This window comes from Notamacropus eugenii, chromosome 2 (genome assembly GCF_028372415.1).
Source record: "Notamacropus eugenii isolate mMacEug1 chromosome 2, mMacEug1.pri_v2, whole genome shotgun sequence".
Lineage (NCBI taxonomy): Eukaryota > Metazoa > Chordata > Mammalia > Diprotodontia > Macropodidae > Notamacropus > Notamacropus eugenii.
In genome coordinates this window covers 222,366,761-222,389,316 of record NC_092873.1, presented here as the reverse complement: position 1 = coordinate 222,389,316, position 22,556 = coordinate 222,366,761, and the positions used below count along the sequence as shown (strand labels likewise).

At 36.5% G+C, this 22,556-nt stretch overlaps 1 protein-coding gene and 1 long non-coding RNA gene across 4 annotated transcripts in view; both read right to left on the bottom strand.

The window, feature by feature from the left end:
- PDE7B (phosphodiesterase 7B) overlaps nt 1-22,556 on the bottom strand; it is a 453,333-nt gene that overhangs the window by 58,807 nt on the left and 371,970 nt on the right. The gene's annotated exons all lie outside the window — the stretch shown is intronic.
- LOC140522346 (uncharacterized) overlaps nt 973-22,556 on the bottom strand; it is a 40,335-nt gene continuing 18,751 nt past the window's right edge. Inside the window, exon 3 of the long non-coding RNA XR_011973304.1 lies at nt 973-1,188. This is a non-coding gene — a long non-coding RNA (uncharacterized lncRNA). The remainder of the gene's footprint in view (nt 1,189-22,556) is intronic.

The window sequence follows — 22,556 nt, the reverse complement described above, 5'->3', positions numbered from 1 at the left end:
AGTGATAACGAACAGCTAGAAATAGTAAAGCTTCCTTAGACTACTCATGGAAAGAGAGATGGAAAACCCAATGCTAGATAATTTAGGGGGGAACACACATGTACACATGCATACATCTTACAGAGAGACAGAGACAGAGAGATAGAGAGACACAGAGAGACAGACGTACTAACAGGATAATGTGCTACTTTCTAAATCCTATAAAATACTTTTGATTTCCTGGAAAAATCCTCTATTCTGATGAACTCAAAGAAAATTTCCAGTGTGTTTAATGTATGCCAAGGAAATGATCTGTAGTTTCCTTGGATAATGACTATAGTTAAATAGTTGTAAGAGATATCAATAATTCTCTTTTAATATTGTATATGATAGAAACAGAAGCATCCAATCAAATCTCAAAAGTGATGCAAAGATGGTATAAAGCAGAATATTCAAAGGAGGATAAATTCTTTTTGAATTTTCATAGAATTTCAGAGATAGAAGGGAATTTGGAGGTCACCTAGTTCAATCCAACCTCCCTCCTCCCTCAACTCCCCCTCCCCCGCTTTCCCTGCCCAAGTATGAATACCCTTTATAGCACTCCCAATAAAGGTCATCCAGCCTCTTCTGGAAGATCACCAGTGACAGGAAACTTATTACCTTTCCAGGAAGCCTGTTCTATTTGTGAACAGCTCTAATTATTAGGAAGTTTTCTTATATTGAGCCAAAATCTGACTTTCCTATAACTTCTACCTACTGGTCTCAATTTTGTCTTCTAGGGCCAAGCAGAATCATTCTAATTCCTATTCCAATTTGACAACCCTTTCAGTATCTGAAAGATGACTGTCATCCACAATTCACTTGCACTCCAAAGTACACCCACTTCTAGGCTAAACATCCCCAGTTCTTTCAAGGAATCTCTATATAGCCTATATGAAGTCTTTTGATAATTCTGGTTTCCCCTTCTCTGGACATACTAATATTACCTTTCTCCAAATTTTGCAACTGGACGCAATATTCCAGGTTTAGTTTGACGAGGACAGAGTTGAGTGGACCTATAGCTTCTTTTGTTCTGGACACTATACTCCTACAGTATTAATGAAGTGATAAATGACATTCCATATCGTACACATCGCTGATCCATACTTAGCTTGAAGTCAGTTCAATAGACACTTATTGTCTACTGGGTGAAGGGTACTGTGTCACATGCTGGGGATAAAAGACAAAAATTAAACAGGCCCTTCTCTCAAGGAGCTTATATAATACTTACTCTTACTTTCTTAGCTCATTAACATCTATTTTTTATACCCACTATCATTTCCCAATAACTCCATTCCCACCAATAGAACCTTCTCTTTTAACAAAGAAAAATGATGAAGTAAAATTAATTCTTATAGTGACTACTAAGGAAGTGACTTGAACAAGGTAGACCAGAGACTTTGACCCCAGGTGGACAACACAAGTGGCTTATTAATATCCTCATTATATGAGAACAAGAGAAGGGCTTTCAGCATGTGGGAGAGATCATTCAAGGTAGCAATGGCCATGTTTTCTGAACCCCAAACTGGGACATGTGTTTTTACCAAAGATGTACCTGATAAGGAGTATAGTTTATTTGACTGAAATTGAGATTGTCTGAGAAAATCCAGGACATGGGAGATTTATGGTAAAATGTAGAAGAGTTACATAGGAAAGATAAGGCAGAATAGAGCTGTGGTTTGAATGACTAAGAGGGAATATCCATACCCAGGAAATCATAGATCATTCTAAGTAAGTATTCCCAATGGCCAAGTCTAACCATGACTATTCTCATATGTGTATGCTAATAGCTGACTATGTCATTATCTGATTATAGTGAAGTTCATTCAGAAGTAATGCCTTAGAATCATCTATGCAAATAATAGGGCTTAGAGTGCCAAAGTTAAGAGATATGATTGGGCCTAAATCAATACTCTCTCGCTACATTTTTTTAAAGGTGGTGGGCAGAGTATTTAATAAGGAAGGAAAGAAGAAAGGGAAGGAAGAGAGAAAACAATTTATTGAGTGTCTACTATGTGCCAAACACTGTGCTAAGTGCTTTATCTATACATCATTTGATCCTTACAGTGACTTTGGAGGTGGGTTCTATTATTATCTCCATTTTACAGTTGAAGAAACTGAGACACAAAGATTTTTTTAAGGTGACTTGTCCAGGGTTACGTAGCTAGTATCTGAGACTAGATTTGAACTCAGATATTTCTGACTCCAGGACCAGTACTCTACTATGCCATCTACCTGCCTCAATTCAACAAAATAATATTAATGCACTTATTGAATAAAATTCTAGTTACCAGTCAATAGTATGATACAGAGGAGAGTCAAAAGACTTGGGTTAAAAATTGAGCCCTTCTATTAACTACTGATATGACCTTAGTCAATTCATTCAGTGTCCATACCAGTGCCTTAGTGTCCCTACCTGTAAAACGAAAGCTTCAGGCCAGATGCTTTCTTGGGTACCATCTAACTCTTAAAAAATTTTTTTTATCATAATTTTATTTCCAGTTCTTACATTTTTCCCTCCTTCCTCCTTGTCTCTCTCCCCTACTCATTGAGAGGGTAAGAAAAACAAAACCTATTGCTTTCAATCTTCACTCTGAGTCCATTAGCTCTCTCTCTGGAAGTGGATATCATGTTTTTATCATGAATCTTTTGGAACTGTGTGCTAATCAGAGTTCCCAAATCTTTCAAAATTGATTATCTTTACAATATTGGATTTATTATATGAATTGCTCTCTTGGTTTTTTACTCACTTCATTTTGCATCAGTTCCTATAAGTCTTCCCAGGTTTTTCTGAAATTATCCCCCCTTCATCATTTCTTATAGCACAATAGTTTTACATCACAGTCATTTGTCATAACGTATTCAGTCATGGTCCAATTGATGAGCATCCCCTTGATTTCCAATTCTTTAACACCACAAATATAGCTGATATAAGTAATTTTTGTACATACAGGTCTTTTGCATCATTCTTTGATCTATTTGAGATATAGACCTAATAGTGGTATCATTTGGTCAAAGGGTATGCAGTTTAATAATTTGGGCATGGTTCCAAATTGCTTTCCAAAATGACTGGATTAGTTCACAACTCCACCAACAATGCATTAAAGTAACTTTTCTCACAGTCCCTCCAGCATGTGTCATTTTTCTTTTTGGCCAACTTGGTCAATCTGATGCATGTGAGGTGGCACACCTCAGGGTTATTTTAATTTATATTTCTCTAATTACCAGTAATTTAGAACATTTTCCCCATATAGCTATTGATAGCTTAGATTTCTTCCTCAGGGAAAAAAAAACTTCCTAATCATATCCTTTGACTGCTGATCTTATCCAGTTCTAACTTTATCATCTTATTTTGTGCCCAGTCCTGTGACAGGGACTGTGGAGTACAGGAGGCAATGGTGAGGTGAGAAAAGCCAGAACTAAGAGTCAAGAAGCCTTAGCTTTAGTCTCAGACTTACTATGTGACCTTAGACAAGTCACATCACTTTTCTGTTCTTAGTTCCCTCATATGCAAAAGGAGGCAGGTGGACTAATGATTTCTAAGACTCTGTTCAGTAATTAACATTCTATAATTTAAACATTATACAGGATATCTGCTCAAGAGGAATTTAAATTTGGATGAAGAAATAGCATATATATATATATATATATATATATATATATATATATATATATATATATATATATATATATACACATATATAATTAGTGGGCTAGACACTACTTCATATTCTCACTAAAACATCCTGATATAGTAAAATGCTAAACTGTACAAAAGAGGCGATTAGACCTCTAGAGAGTTTGACCTCATGAATATGATTTGTGTGAATGCTCACTGAGTAGGTATACTTGTTGTTCAGTTGTGTCCAATTCTTCATGACCCCTTTTGTGGGGTTTTCTTGGCAAATATATTGGAGTAGTTTGCCATTTTCTTTCACCAGTGGATTCATCTTGTTAGGCAATCAGAGGTTAAGTGACTTGCCCAGGGTCGCATAGCTAGGAAGTGTCTGAGACTGGAATTGAACTCAGGTCTTCCGAACTCCAGGGTCAGTAGTCTATCTACTGTGCCACTAGCTTCCCCAGGTATAATACTTGGGCAAAATACTGTACAATCAGAGATGTGATGATATGCTGCCTTGAATTTGTCATAGTATCTCTTATAAGAGGAAGATAGATGTGATGGGTAGGCTGATATACCAAACAAGTTTTTTTTCCCTTGAGAATCAACAAGAAAAAGTATCTGACCTGAAATTTGTGAAGTGAAGTGATTTTGAATATGTTTTTATATCTAATGATGAGTGGATTTTAACACACATTTACATAAGATAATGTTACTTTATTTTAAAAAAATTATTCATTTTAAACTTAAATATAAAATGAGGGGAATAAAGCATTTCCATGTACATAGTAAGAGCATAGAAAGAGGATTTAATATAAAATAAATTTCCATTTCAAACTGTTTACTTTAAAAAAACCTATGTAATAAATACTATACCTTGTAAATAATGTTATATACTATTTGTGTATAATAATTATATATAATAATCTTTTATTAAATTTTACTATTTATTTCTAGTGTGCTTTAAGGTTTGCAAAATGTTTTTCTCACAACAACCCTGAGGTAGGTGGTGCAAATGTTAATAATCCTATCTTACAAATAAAGAAACTGAGACCCAGAGAGTTTAAATGAATTACCAAGGGTCAGATGAAAAATAAGACTCTGAGTCGTAGGTCTTTTGACTCCAAGACAAGCTTGTCTTTTACCTATATATGCTGAGAGTAGGACTGAGTTGGCTGTCTCTCTGCCAAATTTCAACTGGAATAGTTGTAGAAAATGAGGCATCAGCATGCTTTATTGACTGTTTCTATATTCATATGAATGGCAATGAGCCTAGCTGTGAAACTGACATTCTGCTCACATTTTAAAAAAAAGATTTTTATGAATATCGCAAATATGTACATGTAAACACTTTTCTGGCACATTTAGATACTAACTTTAGCATTACAGAATTTATCTTGGCACCTTACAGTATAGTAATTTATAAATTTCACAAGTTTGCTTTGGCTTGACGGCAAGGAATGTTAATAAAAATTATTTTCACTTTGCACACCTTCTTGGTGGAAGTTCTCATCATAAAGGAAAAGAAACCTCAGTGAGATGAAAAAGTGTACAAGTAAGAGTCGACAAAAACCCTACAGGGATGTGGATAATGGGCTATTCGTGATCAGTTGTCTCACCATGTGAGGAGTTCTCTCCAAAGTGAAATGGTTAATAACTGGCTCTGGAGTTGCTAAGGGACCACTGAGGACAGAGCTGCAAAGGTTAGGTTGTCGGTTCAGACTCCAGCTGACCTATGGAATTTAACATCAAATGTCTTTGGAGAGTGAATATGACCAGATGGTTTTAATAATGCATGAAAATACTTTCCATCCTTGGGTAATTGTTACATCAAACAATTGTTGGAATGAGTCTGGCAAGGGTGAATGGATGCAAAAATGGACAGATCTGAGATTGATGAAGTCTTCAGGTAACCTGCTAAAAAGAGGCAGGAAAAAAGGGAACATTCTTTGGTTGTGAAATTCTCATTATCAAATGGCATTTAAAAATAAGAATCTATTTACATGTAGTGCTAGGCGACTCAATAACAATATATTTTAGACACTGGTAATTGTCATTTTAAGCTTCCTAATCCGAGTCTCAATGCCCACTGTCAACTAAAGGAATACTGTTCCCTGGGAAGAACAGGTGGCTACTTTCTTTCTCTAACATGCACCTTTAAAGCGACCTATTCTCTGCCAGAGAAAGTTAAATGTCTTTTCAGGGTGGAATGTAATGGAAGCTTTCAGTTTTTTCATAAATCCCTGTCTCTTTCCTGTGAACTTACTCAAACTGTAGGTACAGGACTCTGGTAGAGGAGCTAAGGAAGTTTTCTAATACATTTAAAATTCTTTTAAAAATACCTTTATGGATTTCAAGATCTGAATGGTCAAATGTGGGGGCATAGTTTAGTAAGAAGTCATCTTAAGTAGGTTATTTCAGAATTCTGATCAATAAGAAAAATGTAGAAAATATGTAAAAAAAATAAGAAAAAAATCCCTATGAATTGTAAAACTTATTTTTAATTATTTTAGTTGACAAGGTACACGGTTAGTCTTGTCACTGTCTTATTAAATTTAAAAGATTTCATCTTATTAAATACAAAAGATTCATTTTCTTGTCCTTTCTCACAAATCCTACTCTAGTCTTGGCTGCAGTAGCTTAGTACCTGAATTTTTCAGACATTTAATTTCCACTGGTCTATGAAGTCTTCTTTTATTCATAAAACTTGTTCAATTGTTTTTAGTCGTGTCTGACTCTTCGTGACCTCATTTGGGGTTTTCTTGGCAAAGATACTGGAGCAATTTGTTATTTCCTTCTCCAGCTCATTTTATAGATGAGAAAACTGAGGCAAACAAGGATGAAGTGACTTGTCCAGGGTCACCCAGATGTAAGAAACTGAGGCCAGATTTGAATTCAGGAAGATGAGTCTTTCTGATTCCAAGACCCATGCTCTACCAGTGGTGGGGAACCTGAAATCTTGAGGTCAACATGTGACCTTCTAGGTCCTTGGGTATGGTATTTTGCCTGAGTCCAATTTTTTTTTTTTTATTTTGTAATGTTTAACAATCACTGCCATACAATTGTGATTTTATCCCCCCCACCTAGCCCCCACTCCCCCCCTCCCTCCCCACGACTGCATACAATTCTGTATAGATTCTACATACACTTTCCTATTGAGTATATTTTCACTATAGTCATGCTATGTAGTCAGACTAAGATAAATGAAAGAAATCGTATAACAAATCAGAACATGATACACAAACACATACACATACACAAACATGATCTGCTACAATATGTGAGTGACTTCCATATTTCTCTCTCTGAGTGTGGCAGGCATTTTGCCTTGAGATCCTCCATTGGGATTTTTTTTTTTTTTTTGGTAAGAAGTTCTTGTGTTATTACAAAAATCTAAGTCTACCAGAAAAAACTCTCACACACTGTGGTTGTTGCTGTGCATAAAGTTCTCCTGGTTCTGCTCCTTTCACTCAGCATCAGGTCATATAAGTCCTTCCAGGCCTCTCTGAAGTCTTCTTGTTCATCATTTCTTATGGCACAATAGTACTCCATTACATTCATATACCATAATTTATTCAGCCATTCCCCAATTGATGGACATCCCCTTGACTTCCAGTTTTTGGCAACTACATAGAGTGCTGCTATAAATATTTTTGTACATGTGGGACCCTTTCCCATTTTTATGATCTCTTGGGGATATAGTCCTAGTAGCGATATTGCTGGGTCAAAGGGTATGCACATTTTTGCAGCCCTTTGGGCATAGTTCCAAATTGCTCTCCAGAATGGTTGGATGTGCTCGCAGCTCCACCAACAATGAATTAGTGTTCCAACTTTCCCACATCCTCTCCAGCATTTATCATTTTCTTGTTCTGTCATGTTTGCCAATCTTATAGGTGTGATGTGGTACCTCAGAGTTGTTTTGATTTGCATCTCTCTAACCAATAGTGATTTAGAGCATTTTTTCATATGATTATAGATAGCCTTAACCTCTTCCTCTGAAAATTGCCTGTTCATATCCTTTGACCATTTATCAATTGGGGAATGACTTGTATGATTATACATTTGGATCAGTTCTCTATATATTCTAGAAATGAGGCCTTTATCCCCGAGCTTAGCTGTAAAAATTCTTTCCCAATTTACTACATCCCTCCGGATTTTGGTTGCATTGGGTTTGGTTGTGCAAAAACTTCTCAGTTTAATGTAATCAAAGTTATCCATTTTGCATTTCATAATGCATTCTATCTCTCCTTTAGTAAAGAATTCTTCCCTTCTCCATAGATCTGATAAATACACTATTCCTTGCTTCTTCAGTTTATTCATGGTATCAATCTTTATACCTAAATCATGTACCCATTTGGACTTTATTCTTGTGTACGGTGTCAGGGATGGGTCTATGCCTAATTTCCGCCACACTGTTATCCAGTTTTCCCAGCAATTTTTGTCAAACAATGAGTTCTTATCCCAGAAGCTGGGGTCCTTGGGTTTATCAAACAGAAGGTTGCTATATTCCTTGCCTACTGCATCTTGAGTGCCAAGTCTATTCCACTTGTCTACCTCTCTGTTTCTTAGCCAATACCAAGTGGTTTTGATAATTGCTGCTTTATAGTACAGTTTGAGGTCTGGTAGCGCTAGGCCACCTTCCCAAGCATTTCTTTTCATTAGTCCCTTTGATATTCTGGACCTTTTGTTTTACCAAATGAATTTTGATATTATTTTGTCCAGCTCTAGAAAGTAATTGTCTGATAGTTTAATTGGTATGGCACTAAATAAGTATATTAATTTGGGTAGAATTGTCATTTTTATTATATTAGCACGGCCTATCCCTGAGTCCAAATTTTACAGAACCAATCCTTTTATTAAAGGGATTTGTTCTCTGAAGTTTGGATTCAGTCAAAAGGGCCTCATCTGAGGACCTAGAGGGCCACATGTGGCCTTGAGGCTGCAGATACTCCACCCCTGCATCCACTGCACCATCTAGCTGCCCACTGCCAGAGCATTTTAGCTACTTAGAGATCACCATTAGACATGAATTTTTGTCTTCATTTGTTTCTCTCTCTACTCCTTCCATCTTTTTGTCCTTTTTCTAGTAGTCAGACAAATAGAGAAAGACAGGGCAGGAAAGACCAAGTGTTTAACAGCCATCACAGATTTAATCTCATAAGTCACACCTCCAAACATGAGAGCATTTTTTTTGCTAAATCATATGCTTTAGAAATATATAACAAAGTCAGTATGATGACCTTTAACTCCTAAAATATTGAACCAAGATATAAAGTTGAAAATGTTTATAAAATTTAAGGGATATGACACATTTAGTGAGTATAAAAAGAAAAATAAGAAAATCAGTTATAAACAAAAAATAAAGAATTTAATTTGAACCTAGAAAATCAAGCTAAATCTCAGGAAGCTGCAAAGTTGCATTTCAACCCTGTAAGTTTCAGAACTTAAAAAGACTCTTATTAAAGTCATATGTTATTAGCTTTTCAAAACAGAGAAGACACTCACGACTCCTTGACAGATGTCACTTGGAGAAGAGCTCAGCTCTAATATTGCCACAGAGTGGGAGGAAGAGGTCTATTTTAAAGGCAGGTTAAAAAATATTATTTCTCTAGATCTACAATTTAATATGTTAAAACATTTCTAATAGCCAGGTTTAAAAGAAAAATCTTCATGACAATGAAGAGAAAAACAGTATGAACTGGATTGAGGCCCAGGGAAAAATAACACAGAAGAGATCCTTTCTCAGATCACTTGAGTAATCTGTCAGTCAACAAGCTAACCACTGTTTATTAATCTTTACATGCCAGGTATGATACTAGGTATTGCTATCCATAGGAGCTATCAGAACTAAACAAAATGTTTCAGAAGTAGTAAATAGGGACCAGTTCTTACCTACCTGATCAATATGCCCCACTAAGTGAAAAGCACTGGTTCTATTTTGATATTTCTTATATAATTGGTGCCACTACCAGTGGGTGAATGTCTACTATAAAACTTGCAGATTCTGAATCCCTAACCCAATTCAAACCCATTTGGAGGTTGAATTCATTTATAGTTTGAAAAACCTGATTTCCTTCTTGCAAAGGAGGAAAAAGGGGCTTAGAGAAGAGACCTCAAAAAGTCATCTGGGCAATTGAAAACTTGTGGATAATCCTATTCTGAATGAACATTTAAATGAATTAGGAAAAAGCAGATCAAATTTCCTTGGTTCTGAATAAAAAAATACATGCCAGGCATGATGTGGTTTTATTGAATCCCATATTTTTGAAAGTTTGAGGTATTTAGTAAACCCCAAATATAGCTGGATTTGCTTTTTCGTGTAACTTGGGGACAATAGTTTGTGGTCAGCAAATTGATTTGACCAATCCCTCATTTGATCCCAGGTCTCTAGAGGTTAAGTCCTTAGTATATTAACTCCATAGTTCTTAGTATGTATATAAAAGAAAAAAAAAATTCCTCTCATTCCTTATTTTATGCTACAACATTTCAGCCTAAACAACAAATTCTCCAGTTACTTGTTAATATAATAATTTCTACAGAGATGTATAATACTACCCTGAGGAGTGGCTGCCTACCTTTGGAGAACTCAGTATACATGTTCTTTTCTGAATTTAGTGGTTGTAGAATTTACTGACCATAGACCTGCAACTGGAATAATAACAACCAATGCTAGAACTTATCTAGCATCCCCTATGTGCCAGGCACTGTGTTAATTAGTGCTTTACAGATATTTCATTTAATCCTCACAACAACCTTGGGAGGTAGGTCCTATTATCCTCATTTTACAGTTGAGGAAACAGTTAAGTGACTTGCACAAAGTTACTACGTGTCTATGGCTGTTTTGACTTCAGGTCCAGTACTCTGTATCTGGTACGCCATCATCTAGCTGGCTGGAAGGGACAGAGCTTGTAGGCCATATAGTCCAATCCTCTAATTTTATAGATGAAGAACCTAAGGGTTAAGGAAGTCAAATGACTTGCCCAAGATCTCACAGGCAGTAAGTAAGCCTCTTGCTTAGGGGCTTACTTAGTGGAACTCAGGTCTTGTGACTTGAGAGCCGTTTCTTTCACTACTATATAAGACTGTTTCTTCTTTCTAGAGTGAATGTAAATGGCAACTTTAGAACAAGTAATGGGTTTATATCTCTTTATATCTATTGGTAATGGCTTGACCAGAAATTTCAGGCCCCTTTTCTGATCAGTCCTGTTAGCTAACCCTTATTAAATGTAAAAATAAACTGATGTTATACTCACCCATCTCTCTTCTAGTACAGAAGGCTGCTTGGGTTTTATTTGTGCCTGAGTAGCCCTGGTGAATTTAGTGTAGTCATATAGAGATTTGTGAATGAAGGTTATTACCAGAGTTCCAGAAATTCATAAATATTATTTTCCAAATATTTTTTTTGAATTAGTGGAATTTTTGGAGGCAGATAGGGAAGACAGAGACCTAACCTACAGCCCTTGCATTCTCAGGCTATGTTGCGGCTCCTTAGGAACTAGTTTTGTCTGTTTGTGTTGACATTCTTAGTAATGTTTAATGATTTCTTAAGGAATTTTATTTTATATCTATGCCTATGGATAGGAAATTGGCAGCTAGAATATTTTATGTGAGTCAAATCAGTCTGATTAAATCCTAGGATAATGTGAAAATATTGTAGAATCTATCTATCTATCTATCTATCTATCTATCTATCTATCTATCTATCTATCTATCTATCTATTATATATTATATATATGCCTGAAATACCCCAGAGATTCAACTGACATAATTGAGATGTAGAGAATACAATTATTCTTCCATATCATAAGCCCAATATATAATAGGATTATACGCACAAAGAAAATTCAACATGTAATTTTTTTTTCCTCTGGTGTCCATTGATAATTAGGAAATAATGATGATGACAGATTGAAAAAATCTTGGATTTGTGCTTGATATTAATAACCTTTTCTCTCATCCTCATTTTTAAATTTTTAAATTTTAAATTTTAAAATTAGAGTGTAAAAAACAAAAAGAAATCCAGAGTCTGCTAATCTTTAAGTGACTTAAAGTCAGTAAGTGAAGATTTCATATTAAACTCATGTTAATCATGGTAGAGAATGGTCAGTTTTAGCCCTATATTAATTTTTTGGGGAGTGAATCTTTATATGCTGTTTTCCTATTTTTTTCCTGCTAAATGTAATAATGAAGTTAGGAAACTAATAACTACATCATTTGGCAATAAGAAAATGGAAGATCAACCAACCAGTATTTATTAGGAAATTACTATGTGCTGGGTTTGGGAGACAAAAATATAATAGCTAACGTTCAGATGGGGAGACAAAGACATGCATAAGTATATTCGGCACACAGATACACATATACGGTCACTGATAACTACTTGAGTTGTTCAGGCATTTCAGTTGTTTCCAACTCTCCATGACCCCATTGGGGGTTTTCTTGGCAAGAAACTGGAGTGGTTTTCCACTTCCTTCTCCAGCTTATTTTGTAGATGAAGAAACTGAGGCAAACAGGGTTAAGTGACTTGCCCAGGGTCACACAATCAGTATCTGAGTCCAGATTTGAACACAGGAAGATGAGTCTTTCTCATTCCAAGTTCAGCTCTCTATCCATTACACCACCTAGCTACCCTGAAAGCTATTTTGTATAGTTTAAATAGTATAAGTGATCACACTCATATGAAACTGTTTTTACAAGTTTATAGTTTGGTTGCAGAATTATAGACACTTGTTTTTATGTAGTAACTAGCAGGCTTGAAAATAGAAAAATATTTTATGCTTATCTGTGAAGCACATATCAACTCAGTCAATTCAGAGCCTTATGAAACAGATGTTCTTGAGGTGTGATCACATTTCCCCCAGCTTTCTTTATTTGATACATGGACAAGGGTCTATGAACTTTTCATAGATTCATACACTAAGGTAATAATATCACTGGACCTTAGGTTTTGAGCTTGAAGGGACCCTAGAAAGACATCAAGTCTAACTTCATTTTATGAATGAGGAAACTAAGGCACGAAGAGGTTCCACAGACTTTCCTAGAGTTACTCAGTGAGTAAGTTTCTGAAGGAGGATTCATATTTGGGCCTTCCTGACTCTCCAAGTCTAAGGTCACATAGCTAGTGTCTGAGACTTGATTCCAACCCAGGTCTCTCCTGACCCCAGGTGCAGCATTCTTTCCACAGTACTACAGTTCTCTCTCTTTTCCTTTTGTTAATTTCTAGTTGGCCAGGTTCTCCTTATTCTCATCACTTCAAAATGCTGAATTGTAGCATTTTAATTAGCAAAGATTATAACAGCATAATAAATAACTTTTATTTTGGTAGTTATAAAATAAAGCTATAGGAAAACTATAAGAGGCCTGTGCTCATGTATGCCCTGCCTGTTATTGTCCAAGTTTTACCCAAGGAAAAGTCCATTATCATTATAGGACAAGCTCTGTGCCTCCTTGGGGGTGGGGAGTGAGGGTTAGGGATCAATTCATCAACCAATAGATCTTAACTGAGCATCTACTATACGGAGGAGGGGAATTAAGAAATAGAAAACCTGGTCCTTGTTCTTTAATAAAATTGCCTAGGGGAAACTAAGCAGGAGGGTGCTGGTAAGTGTTTAAATAGCCCTCTAGAGAAGAAAATGTATGTACAACACATTTTTGGGTTTAATTTCCATTGTTCACATTTCCTTCATCACTTTCTTAAGTCTAGATAATCAGCAAAACAATCTCCGGAGGAGAGAGTGAGGCTGATGACTTTGGAGCAGGGCTCTGCCTCACTTCAATCTAATTCATACAAGTCAAGACATCACCCTCATGATATCATTGGTCCTCTTTGAGAATGAAGGCTGAACAGCCACAAATAAAGCCCTAATTTGTAGCATTTTCCAGTTCCACAGGTAAATGATTGTACTGAAAATTTAGAAATCAGCTCCCACCAGCCTGCACAAGCTGGTTCCAGCACACTTCTGGAACTAAGCTCTAATTCTTGTCCCAGAAATTTATAAGTAGATAGGGAAGAGGTGGTAGAATCAAAGCAAATAACATTTAGGGTAGAAAAAAAATGCACTAAACAAATATATAACCTTTGCTAACTGCACAAAGAATACAAAAGCAAGACATCATCAAAGGAGGGGAATTTTGAGGGATGATAGGTAGGAATACCATACAGCATGAAATGTTTACCCTGATAATTTTCCAGTGTCCTCTCTTCCCACTTCTGGTAGGAACAGTGTTTGGGAAGGAGCATTCAGGTAGCCGGATGTTTTTGCTGGAGGGTGTGGTGAGGAGGAGATGTCGTTCATTCTCTCATCTCCATGCCTTTCTACTGACTATCCCACATACCCAAAATGCTCTTTCCTCTCACCTCTACCTCTTGGCTTTCCTGGCTTCCTTCAAGACTCATTTCAAACACCAAACACTTCAGAAGAGAAGGAGATCTTTCTTGTTTTTCCCTAGGTACTGGAGCCTTTTCCTTAAAGCTTGCCTTCAATCTCTATGTATTTTATTTATTTACATGTTATCTCTTCCATTAGATTGTAAGTTCTTTGAGAACAGGAGATTCACTTTTGTTTTTTTGGGGGGGAGGAGTTGCCTTTCATATATGGCTTGTGCTTAGCACAGTGCTTGCTACAAGATAAGCACTAAAGGCTTGTTGACTAATTGACTATGGTACCTTGAAGGCTAACCTAAAATTTTGTTGAGTTAATGAAAGGGAAGGGTCAGACTGTCCATGATAATGTCCTAGATCTGTAACTGAGAATGACTGATAACAGAGAATAGTCACAGTAGAAATGTATCTAAATTTAAATAAAATTTAGTTGTTAAATTAAAAATTAAAAAAACCCACAAACTTGGCCAAGTTTTAGTTTCTTTAGCTTGTTGGATGAATAAATATACTTTTTGCTTGAGTATTCAATAAATGTTGACCATAAAATGAATAACATTCCCTGAATGCTAACTCTAACAATGTGTACTATACGTAGTTATGCTTGTCTGGAACATTTTTGATCCATGTGTACACATACTCTGATTCAAGGATCCATTTGAAGGAATATCACAACCTTCTTCAGGTGCAGCAAAGGCAGTCATATATGTCTTAATAAAAAATAAGACACACCAAGTGTGCCCAGTGATGGAGATTTTTTAATCCATGTAGGTAGAGGTAACTGATGCAAATGGTCCTGATCGGCCTTTGGGTGACCTGCCTTGCATGCCAGATTTCATGCTCAGAAAGATTACTGAGGAGTCTACTGTTTGGGCACCAGCCAGAACTATCCTTCTGAATGTCAGCCAGAATCACAAACTCATGCTAAGTTCAAAGTTCAGAGGAGACCCTTCTTCCTTTCCCTTCATTCCCACCATAGTTTCATCTTGGTCAATCCTACTTGTCCATTATCAGTCAGAGTCCTTTATTTTCTTTTAAAGCTTAAAAAAAAAGCTTTTGAAGCATCAGTTTCTTAAAATGGATACCATTTTCTAATGTTTCTGGAAAACTTTTCCCTTAAATAGCAACCCCTCCCATCCTCTGTTCTCAGCAAATAATAGAACATTAACTCTAGGAGAAGGGTTTGTAAAAAAAAAAAAAAAAAAGATTCTATGCTCCAGCTTTCATACCCCAGGGTCTATTTAAATGACTAATTGGGAAAATTGCTCTTTCATGGATAGAACTGAAAATAAAAGCATAATTCATCATTACTGTTACACAATAATGGAGCAGATATTGATCAGTGGCATATTAAGCTTTCTGTACAAGTTGAGGTTCTCAGGCAAGGGTTAGTGGATATGCTTATTATTTCTTTCGCTCTTTGGTATTCAGCCACATGCAGAAAAAAGGAAGAGGATTTTTCTTAAAGTTGTATGTTCCCTGGACCTCTTCTGCCAATATTCCTAAGTGTTCATTGCATAGCCTGATTTTTGAATGACTCAAGTAGTGGGATTTTCTCTGCTCCCTTTGACTCCACAATGAAAGATTTCCTAACATTCAACCAGAGTTTTCCTTTCCCAGTGTAATTTTGAATTGTCCTTGGATTGCCCTGAAGAGTTTATTCTCCCTTCCTGTTATTTATATCCCTCACATAAATAGTATATCATTATTAGAGCCTCTTGCTTACTTCAGAGACTTCAAGGATATGTTATTTCCGCTAGGTGAATACTCCCTCTATTAATGCAGACTGCATGCAACCCCTCAGTGCCCTTAGTAGATGAGTGTTGTTTTTTTTTTCATAAGTTGCTCTGGCCTTTTCCAGAGTAGCTTCATGAGTGGTTCTGGCCAAAATATCCATCACCTGATGGCTAGTGATAGGCTTCTGGTGATGAGCCTTTCAGAAGAGAGTGAGGGTGGTCCTGGGATGATGGACATCAGACTGCCTGGCTGCTGAAATCTTGTTAGCTTGGTAGTTGCTCTTGGAATTTATACTGTGTACCTAATTTATGATAAGTCAAAGTCACCTATACATCAGTATGAGGAACTGGCGTGGGATGGTTGTGGACCATTAGAGCATCACAGTTGAAATTTAATAAATCACACTAGTAGATTGCTTAATTTACTTGTTAAATAAACTGGTTTTCATCTTTAACAATCCCTTTTCAAAGTCTCTGGAAGTATTTCTGGACTTTGTGAATTTTCAAATGTAACTGATCAATCAATCAACAAGCATTTGTTAAGTGCCTTAAGTACTGGGGAATAAGAAAAAAGATGGAAACAATTCCTGCCCTCAAGGAGTTCACAATTGAATGTGGGGAAACAACATGTAGGTATTTATAAGCCTGGGGACAACTAGGTGATATAGTGGATAGAGTGCCAGGCCTGTAGTTAAGAAGAATCCTCTTCCTGAGTTCAAATCCAGCCTCAAGACACTTACTAGCTGGGTGACCCTGGGTAAGAACCTTAACCTGTTTGCCTCAGTTTCCTCATCTGTAAAATGAGCTGGAGAAGGAAATGGCAAATCATTCCAGTATCTCTGCCAGGAAAACCCCAAATGGGGTCATGAAGAGTTGGACATGACAGAAACAATGATGACATATAAGATACACAGAGTAAATGGACTATAACTTTGTTTTAAGGGAGAGATCTTAAAGATAAGCCTCTAGTGAATTGGTTCAAATATAGTAAAACCTCATTTATCTAGACTTACATTACTTGTCAATGATAATCAGTGATCATCACGATGGCTTTGAGATATCGCAAGATCCTTTGAAATCATCAAAGAAAGATTAAAAAGAGTATTTTCAGTATAGCTCAAATGTTGCATATTTTGTTATATGATTACTCTTTGAAAACTACTAATACTAAAGGGTATATATGCATATTTTGAGTTAAAAGAATACTCAGGTAACTAAAGTACTCCCCTCAGTCTGGATAAATGAGGTTTCACTACATTTCAACCAATTTACTAGATGAGCATTTTGAAGAGCTTCCTGCCTCTTCCTCAAAACAAACAAATAAACTAGCCTTTTCATTTTTGCCTATGGAGCTCATTTTTAAAGTACATATCTAGACATTTTGGTCATATTAGTGAGAGTAATGTTAACCTTCATGTGTGCCTTTTGATTATCTCTTAAGGATTAATGTTATAAATAAGAGGGTTGCACATTGTAGAAAAAAAATGAAAGGTTGTCACAGAAACCTCAGCCTCCTGGGATATATACCTTGCTGATAAATATGTGTGTGTGTATCATCTGAGTTACTAGGAATTGTTATGAGGAATAATTGTATAATACACCTTAGAGGTTAGCACTTTATAAGAATATGAACTTAAGGAACTCAATGTGATAGAATGACTTATACATAGACTGGTAGGATGCTGTTATCAGAGCAAGCTATGTAGCATTTATTACACACATGTGCCAGGCACTATGTTATGGGCTATTATTAACTAAATCCTAAATTTAGTTATGGGGCAGCTGGGTGGCGCAGTGGGTGGATTGCTGGGCCTGAAGTCAGGTAAACTCATCCTTGCAGGTTCAAATTTGGCCTCAGACAGAGGCAAGATACTTAATGCTGTTTGCCTCAGTTTCCTCATCCATCAAAATGAGCTGGAGAAGGAAACAAATCACTCAGTATCTTTGCCAAGAAAACCCCAAATGGAGTTACGAAGAGTTAGACATGACTGAAAAATGACTGAACAACAAAAAAATTCAGTTATAAACAAAGCTGAACTAAGAAGGTCAAGTGGTTAGATGTCACTGATTTATTTAGTCGAGCATTTTATTTTCTATGCTGAAAAATGTCATTTTTTCTAATGAGGGACAAGTGAGTGTCTGTTAGAAAGAATTTCTGTTTAGTGAACAAGAAATACTCAGCAAGAAAGGAGGGGGTAGGAATGGTTTTCTCTGCTTTAGGTTTTTTTCTTTCAAAAATGGAAAGCATTCCAATTGATGCTACCTTTACCAAGCTTTTATCTTGAGAAAAGGAGAGAAATCTTAGTAGACCACAACATGAAAGAAGGAAGAACTGCATCCTGTTCTAAGAGGAATTTGTAGAGCAGGAGGTGCTAATTGCTGAGGATGAAGGAGGTAAGAATCATCTACTTTCCTTATTTCTGGGGCTTTCTGAGTAGAGAAGAGCTGAGAAATCTCCACACTTTAAAAGGACTCAGTCATTTCAAAGTCTAGCAGAGGAAGTGGAATAGGAGTCATGGAATCGCTCCTGAGGATGAGCTGGAGGCTTCCATTAATATCTTTCCTATACTAGAGAACATCAGGGAGTCAGATGGACTTTCATCCTGATGATTCTCGGTCTTGTTCTCATTCATTTTTTCCTGTTCTTATTGGAGTCTCTTGCTTATTTTTCTTGTTATGTTTTGGTATTTTTTCTTTGTCCTATTCCTTTTGTTATGGTGGTAGCAGCACCCTGTGCTCCCTGTAGAAACCTGCTTAGAAATGTCCTCCATCCTCCATTTCCTCTATCTGGTACTGAAGAAAGCTTAGGAAATAGGTTGTTAGTTTTGATTTTGGAATCCATGCTTTGTAGCTTTGCAGAAATATGGAGGTTTTGAAGGTAGGGCAGAAAGGGAATGCATCCACTGTCATGTATTAATAACCTACGATGTCATGAGTAGAGGCAGCAAGGTGGTACAGGAGAGAGCATTCAGTCTGGAATCAGGAAGACCTTAATTCAATGTGATCTCAGACACTTATTAGCAACATAACCCTGGGTAAGTCACTTAACCTCTATTTGCCTCAGTTTCCTCAATTAAAAAGTGAGCATAATAATACCTCCCAGGGTTGTTGTGAGTTTCAAATAAAGTATCTGTAAGGTACTTAGCAAAGTGTGTGGCACACGGTAGCTGCTTAATAAGCACTTGCGCCACCCTCATTACTTTACATCGTAGGTATTTGTGGACAAATTATCTTCCCAGTAGATTGTAAACCCCATGAATGAAGGGTATTCCAAGTTCCTAGGATGGTCCCTTGCACATGCTTAACCAGCATTCCCAGAATGTGTGACTACAAATATTTGATATGATCTCATATGCAGACAGATGGCACCATGAACAGAGTGTTAGCTTTGGTTTCAGAAAGTCCTGAGTTCAGATTTGACTTCAGAAAGTTATTAGCTGTGTGATCCTGGGGGCAAGTCGCTTAATCCTTCACTCTTCATTTTCTTCATCGGTAAATGGGGATAATAATAATATCTACATACACAACTGCCAGTAATGACTTCAGACTGTGAACAAATCTAGAAAATAATGGCATAACTTCTCAGGTGTAGAAGTCTGATTGGTCCACTAAAATTTCCTACTAACCACAGTAATGTCACATTTCTGATAGATCCAATGGCTGCATTAGTAGCCAGAAGTAGGGTGACTTCGCTTTCAAAATGCCACTTTGTGCCTCTCTTACAGCACTGAACACATACTACTTTACATGAAAAGTATTTATGGACACATTATCTCCCCAGTAGATGGTAAAGTCCATGAAGGCAGGTGCTATGAGTATAAAATGAGATAATATTTGTAAGTGCTTTGCAAACCTCAAAGTGCTACAAGTAATTTAGGAATCAATTTGACACCCAACGATGATATTTTTAAATGATGAAAATGAACCATTTTCTAAGACATGTTTTGTAAATATAGAATCTACGTGAGTATTTTTTATTTCTCTTTGATGTTTTGAAGTAACCTATACTTTAACATAAAATGGTATTCTAAAAGAGTTAAATATACAAAAACCAGAAAAAGATTAATGTAACTATACTTATTAAGTCTATTTTATTTTACATTTGAATAGTGCATCATATTTTCTAAGTCCTCTCCTGGACTTCATCTTATTTGATGTTCATTTCCTGTTCTTGACATATGACACATATGTCTTGTGTTCTTGACACAGATGACACACATCATCTGTGTGACTCCGGACAAGTTACTTAATCCAGTCTCTCAGTCTCAACTTCTTCATCTGTAAAATGGGTATCATGGGTATCATGATAGTTTTTGTGAGGATCAAAGAAGATAACGTGGGTGAAGTGCTTTACAAAACTTAAAGTATTAAGTAAATTAGCTATAACTATAAATTTATAATCTATTTCATATTCAAAATTGTGTGTGTGTATGTGTGTGTGTATGTGTGTGTATGTGCATATCATCTCCCTTATGACATCATAAGCTTCCAGAAAGGAGAACTATCTCTTTGCATGAACAGTGCCTTTGTGCAAAAGATAGGCAGAGTTAATGTTTATTGAATGAATAACTGAATGAATTAAAGGATAAATGAATGAATGGACAAATCCCTGATCTTTCCTTCTCTATAATACTGGGTTGAAGGCAAAGATGATTCCTTATTTCTTGTGTTTAAAGGCAAAGCAAGGAAGCATTAGGTTTTAGTCATCTAACTCCACCCCTACCTTATTTGATAAGTCTTTTCATCTCTTTGGACACCAGTTTCCTCTCACGTAAAATAAGGATACTGAATGAGAGAGCTTTAAGGTTTCTCACAATTCTGCCATTCTGTGGTTCTCTGCTCTCCTGGAGATTTTTCATCTCCAGAGCACAGACCGTCAGTGTGAGACACAGCACATAGTCCTTGGCAAAAAAAACAACTTGAGGGCTTCCATTCTGGTTTTAATCCTGACTGGTAAACAACATTTTCTTGCCTATGACCAAAACTTCATTTTCAGTACCCAGAGTTCATTTTATTCAGACAAAGGATCTGCTAGTGGTTACCCAGTGAGATATTTTTTTAACTGCTGCAAATGAATGCATACTGATGGATGAAAACTGTGTGGATGACGGGAAATAATCACCTCCCCCTTGAGGAAAATTTAAGTAACCTGTAACAATAGCAAACTTGACTTGGCTTATCATGTTAGTGAATCCCTCACACTATTCCTTTCTTTGCCATAGCTAAAAAGTCTCCTCAGAGTTATCAGCACACTAATTCTCATTTTTAAAAATCAAAGAATGGAAGGTCAGGTGACAAAATGATCAATTTGTCATTTGGCACCTTCTGCCCAAACAGTAGGAATGTTGCAGCTGAAATGCTGTGAAATCCCAAGCCTTTTTAGATATTTCAGGAATTACTCATACCTCCTCATTAAATTATAGAAACATTTATGTGATAATATTGAATAGATTTCAAAACAATAAGAAACATTGTATAGTCTAAAGATACTCCAAAAAGAAAAACTGTAGTGTTATAGTAGGTGCAAAATGTTAAGCATGATTTTTACTAAACAAAACGTCATTCTGTATAGGTATATGTATACCTATATATGTGTGTGTGTTCATCCTTCGTTGCTGAAGAAGACCATGCCATCAGAGAAATGATGACATGACTTGGACTTGACTTTGTTTTGAATAAGGAGGGCTGTGCAGGTCCCCAGCCTCACTTCTCCTCCAGAGCCATCTGAATTCAGTGACCAGATATTCATCAGGATGACTGGAGATGACCCAGGATGAGACAATGGGGGTTAAGTGACTTGCCCAAGGTCACACAGCTAGTGAGTGTCAAATGTCTGAGGTGAGATTTGAACTCAGGTCCTCCTGACTCCTGCACTGGTGCTCTATCCACTCCACACCTAGCTGCCCCATACCTATATACATGACTGTGCACAAGTGTATACATATGAATGGGCTGCTAGTTGGCACAGTGGCTAAAGCACCAGCCCTGGAGTAAGGATGACCTGCTAGCTGCAGACACTTATTAGTTGTGTGATTCTGGGCAAATCACTTAACCCCAATTGCCTCAGTTTCCTCATCTGTAAAATTAGCTGGAGAAGGAAATAGCAAAAACTCCTCCAGTATCTTTGCCAAAAAAACCCTAAATGGAGTTACAAAGAGTCAGACATGACTGAAAGGACTTAATAACATATACATGTACATACACATATACACACACATATATATTATATACACATAAAATATTCATGTGCATACATATTATATACATATAGCAGTCACTTGTGATTTAAAAAAATTCTTATGTAAAAAATTCCCTTGCTTCAATACTCTATTTTATTATTATGACATAACACATGATTTTGTGTATTAATATACGATTGATTATATGTGCTTGGATATGACTAAAAAGTCTATTTGATACCTCATTGGAGGGTGGGAAGTGATCTTAGATTCTCAAAGGTCATGGCAGCAGAGCAAAACTCTAGAAGCTCCTACTTACATAGAAATATTTTAGGGATAGCCTCAGCAACAGACTGTCTTCAGGTAGTTTTCCCCATCCCTCTTAATTCTAGTGCCCCTGTTGATTGTTTCCTATTTATCCTGCATATAAATTGCCTACTTATATAGTTGCTTGCATGATGTCTCCTTTATTAGATTGTGAGATTATCAAGGGTATGGATTGTCTTTGGCTTTTCTTTGTATCCCTAGTGCTTAACACACAGTGACTGGCACATAGTAGGCGCTTAATAAACGTTTATTGTCTGCCTGCCTGAGTCACCCTATGTAAGTAAGCACAGAGAGGAAC